Genomic DNA, 5,208 nt, shown 5'->3' with positions numbered 1-5,208 from the left:
AGCCGTATAACTACCACCCACATCAAAACTCAGAATACTTCCAGCCTCTGCACGGTTCCATCATACCCCTTGCCATCATAATCAATCGACCTCTTCTCCTCCAGAAATAACTAGCCACAATTCGGACTTTTTTCACCATCAATTATTGATGTCTGTTCTTGAACTTCATAAAAACAGGATTGTACATTATATACTCTTTTGTGTCTGGTTTTGCTCTTTTGTTCAACATCATGTCTGTGAAATTACCATATTTTTCTGCAAATAACCTGCCCATGTACATAATGCATCCACATATAGAATCCATATAGCACAACTAGGAAAATAATGCAGGGGGCTTGCTGATTGGCAAAAATTTATAACATGCATATTATTTGCATAAAAAAAGTAATTTATGGTGTGTGCACCAATGGTTTGTTCTTTTAATTGTGGAGTAGTATTCTGCCCTGTGAATATAGGACAATTTGTTTATCCATACTGCTATTGGTGGACATTTGAGCTGTTTCTAGTTTTTCGCTATTGTGAATAAAGCTGCTATGAACATTAAAAAGATAAATAAAGGAATCATCACAATGTTTCTTATTCATGGCTGATCCATTCTAGCTTCCCATTGCCAACAGAAGCCCTAAGGGACTTACTTAGGGGAGAAAGTGGGAACTAGACTCTGAAATGAACCTCAAAGCAAGGGATCTGACCTTTATGGAGAGCTACTCTACATCTAACTTCAAGGTTAGGTCTATCCTGGTAGGTATATCATCTTAGTAGCAATTTATACATTTATTGCTCTTCCTTTAGTCTGATCTTCCAGCCTCTTTAGCATACATTGGATTTCCTTCCTTCCCCATCTGGTGAGGAGAATGTGCTCAGTTTGTGGGTGTGCGTACAAGGTAGGGCTACCTTTTATTTCCCTCAGAGCTTTGCCTCCGTGAACCATGTGGTTTATGGTCCTCAGCTCCAACTTAAAGTGGCACCTGAGTCTACCTTGTCCTCAGTTTTCCTGGCAGGGGATCTTATAGACAGCTTGGGTGCTCAAGATCAGTCTAGAGTTCTGGATCTGTGATGCCTGCCTCTGCTCCAACCTTTTGTTTGCTCCCATGTAAAGAAACTTGACATATTAACTGCTCAGGACAAGGAATGGCTTGGAGAGCTCTTGCAGCAGATGACTGAAAAGTTTCCTGTGCCTGGGAGATGCACAAGTGCGCAGTTGCAATTCCGTTAAACTTTTCATAGGATTTCAAAATCCAATGCTCCCAAGGTCCTGATACATACCCACCTTGGCATCTTCATCATTCCAGGCTCTCTCTTCTCTTTCTTCTTTTTTATGTGTTGAAATATGTTTCTAATCTTCCAGGCCTCTCAAATGCATCTGCCTTTCCTGCTTCAGTGGTCCCGGTGGAATCACTCATTCTGTTTTTAATGTATTCTGCAGTTTAAATGGTCCTGTTAATTACTCCCTCCTCACTCTGAATTTACTAATTTATTGATCAAATTTCTTTTTGTGCATGTGAGTTTTATTTTGTATGTGCAAAGAATTTATTTGGATCAATTTTATTGACCCCTCTGCCACCCCCGCCTCCTGGGATAGTTTCCCAAACTTTAATTAAGTCTCTGGGAAGTCTCTTTGCCTAAAGGGGGGTAGTGTGCTTCCTCCTTTTGTGAGCCTGATAGTTTCTGAGTACTCGGGGCTCAGGTTGGGCTAACCACATTCTCCAGCAGGTGGATATTTTATTTTTTAATTTTTCCTTTACCTTTTTTTTTCCTTATTATTATTGTACTTTCGATGAAGGTTTGCAGAAAAAAACTAGTTTCTAATTAAACAATTAGTACACATATTGTTTTGTGACATTGGTTACCAACCCCACAACATGTCAACACTCTCCCTTCTTGACCTTGGGTTCCCTAATACCAGCTTTCCTGTCCTCTCCTGCCTTCTTGTCCTGGTCCCATGGCTGGTGTGCCCCTTTACTCTTATTTTGTTTTATGGGCCTGTCTAATCTTTGGTTGAAGGGTGAACCTCAGGAGTGACTTCATTACTGAGCTAAAAGAGTGTCTGGGGGGACCATACTCTCCAGGTTTCTCCAGTCTCTGTCGGGCCAGGAAGTCTGGTGTTTTTTTGTGAGTTAGAATTTTGTTCTACATTTTTCTGCAGCTCTGTTTGGGACCCTCTGTTGTGATCCCTGTCAGAGCAGTCAGTGGTGGTAGCTGGGCACCATCTAGTTGTACTGGACTCAGTTTGGTGGAGACCATGGTAGTTGTGGTCCATTAGTCCTTTGGACTAATTTTTCCCTTGTATCTTGTTTTCTTCATTCTCCCTTGCTCCCGATGGGGTGAGACCAGTGGAGTATCTTAGACAGCTGTTCACAAGCTTTTAAGACCGCAGGCGCTACTCACCAATGTGGAATGTAGATTGTTTTCTTTATAAGTTATGTTACGCCAGTTGAGCTAGATATTCTTTGAGACCATGGTCCCCGTAGCCCTCAGCCCAGTAATTCAGTACACAGGGAGTTTGGATGTATCTATAGAGCTTCCATTACCTTGTCTTGTACAAGTTGTGCTGGCTTCCCCAGTATTGTGTCCTGTCTTACCCTTCACCAAAGTTACCACTTATCTGTTGTGTATTTAGTGTTTTTCCATCCCAACCCCTCACCTCCCTGGTAACCATCAAAGATTGTTTCTTTCTTTTTTTTTTAATTGTGCTTTAGGTGAAAGTTTACAGCTCAACTTAATTTCTCATACAAAAATTTATACACATAGTCATATTACCCTAGTTGCAATCCCTATAATGTGACAGTACACTCCCTCTTTCCACCCCTCGTTTCCTGTGTCCATTCAACCAGCTCCTGTCCCTTTCTGCCTTCTCATCCTGCCTCTCGACAGGAGCTGCCCAATTAGTCTCCTGTATCTACTTGAACCAAGAAGCATACTCTTCACGAGTATTAGTTTTATGTTTTGTAGTCTAGTCTATGTCTGAATAGTTGGCTTCGGGAATGGTTTTAGTTCTGGGTTAACAGAGTGTCAGGGGGCCATGTCTTCTGTGGTTCCTCTAGTCTCAGTCAGACCATTACATCTGATCTTTTTACTTGAATTTGAGTTCTGCACCACACTTTTCTCCTGCTCCAGCAGGGACTCTCTGTTGTGTTCCCTGTCTGGGCGGTCATTGCTGGTAGCCCGGCACCATATAGTTCTTCTGTTTGATTGTTTCTTTTTGTGTGTAAACCTTTGCATGAGTTTTTTATAGTAGCGGTCTCATACAATATTTCTCCTTTTGTGATTGACTTATTTCACTCAACATACTGCCCTCCATGTTCACCTGTGATTTGACGTGCTTCGCAGATTCATCATTGTTCTTTATCGTTGCATGGTACCCTATTGTGTATATGTACCATAATTTGTTCATGCATTCATCTGTTGATAGGCATCTAGGTTGTGTCCATCTTTTTGCTATTGTGAAAAATGCCTACCAGGTGGATATTTTATAGGGCAATTAGAGTTGGAAGGGCAGAGTCTTAAAAGTGGGGCCCCCAGACCCACAGCATTGACATCACTTGGGAACTTGTTAGAAATGCAAATTCCCAGGCCCCAGCCTAGATCTACTGAATGAGAAACTCTGGGAGTGGCTCCTAGCCATCAGTTGCTTAAAAAGCCCTCCAGGGGATTCTGATGCACCCTCAACTTTTAGGGTGGAGTTTCTCAACTTTGGCACTGTTGGCATTTTAGGGCAAATAATTCTTTGTCCTGCAGGCTGTTTTGTGTGTGTGTTGTAAGATGTTTAGCAGTATTTCTGGCCTCTCTGCACTAGATGTCAGTGTCATTTGCCTTCCTCCCTTCCTCCCTAGTTGTGACAACCAAAAATGTCTCCAGACATTTTTTGGCAAATGTCCCCTGAAATGTAAAATTGTCCCTGTTTAAGGACCACTGCACTAGGGGTTCAATTCACCCTTCTTTCCCTCTCTAGATTCATCTCTTTATTTCACTTGAGGCATGCATACATCATATAAAAGTATCTAAGAGTGTGTACCTCACAGTCTCTAGCTTATGTCCTTGTTTTATTTTGTGTTTCATATGTATACATTTCCTATCCCCAAGTCGTCTGTCTTGGGCTAGGCAGATAATAAGCCCAAGTGCATGATTTGTTTCTGTAATTCATCTAACTACCTGGGATGAATGCCCCAGTTTTTTGCCTTTGTACAAAACTCCTCAACTTTTCCAGAAGGTGATCTGATTTTCATGTCTCGTAAAGACTTGAGGTCATTTCTAGGCTGTTGAAGAAGTGAGTGGGGGGATTCCGACAATGTCATCACCAAAGAGGGGGAGTGGGAATAGGGACTAGGCAGCAGCTTCTCCTCATGCCCCTCTTTCTGCTGAGAATACTCAACTTCCATTGTGGAGAGAACATGTGGCAATTATTATCAGTGCCTGGATTCAGTGGGTTACATAGAATTGATTTGCTTCTAATCATTAGTCTTCCTCTCCATCTGCAAACTGCTTCCTCCAGGTATATCCACCACCTTCCATCTATACCTAGTCCATGGCAAGCCTTCCCTTCACTGTCATACCTGAGTGGTTCCATCTCCACCCCTCCTGAAGCACTGCTGTTAGTTTTATACCCATTGCTGTTGAGTCGATTCCGACTCATAGCGACCCTATAGGACAGAGCAGAACTGCCCCATAGGGTTTCCAAGGGTGTAAATCTTTAAGGAAGCAGACTGCCACATCTTTCTGCCACTGAGTGGCTGGTGGGTTTGCAGTGCCAACCATGTGGTTAGCAGCCGAGCGTTTTAACCATTTGGCCATCAGAGTTCCTTTTTGCTGTTATTAGAGGGGACCAAAATGCACATTTAAGGAGGTGCTGGACATATGGTAATGTCATGGTCAACTCTAGTACCTGCTTCACTGGGAGGGGACCAGCCATGGAAACCTGTTCCCCACTTCCCTCAGTAATGAGCCGGAACAGTGAGGTCTTTTCCATGAGGGATATGAAGGGTTTGCTCCTGAACAGTTCCCTGAAGCCCACAGGGCATTACCCCCTCACACAGGCCAGGCAGCCACCTGGAAGGCTTTCTTTGGTGCAAATCTCAGTGGGCCCTAAAATATTACTGAAATCAACCAGCCATATAGTGCTCGTATTTTCTGGTTTCCATATACTACTTCACATAACCAGTAGCATGTAAATTGGTTGTGCCCCTTCCAAAGTAGGCAACATCCTCAAGT

This window comes from Trichechus manatus, unplaced genomic scaffold, assembly GCF_000243295.1.
Source record: "Trichechus manatus latirostris isolate Lorelei unplaced genomic scaffold, TriManLat1.0 scaffold00066, whole genome shotgun sequence".
NCBI classification, from domain to species: Eukaryota; Metazoa; Chordata; class Mammalia; order Sirenia; family Trichechidae; genus Trichechus; species Trichechus manatus.
Note: the sequence above shows the minus strand (reverse complement) of the source record.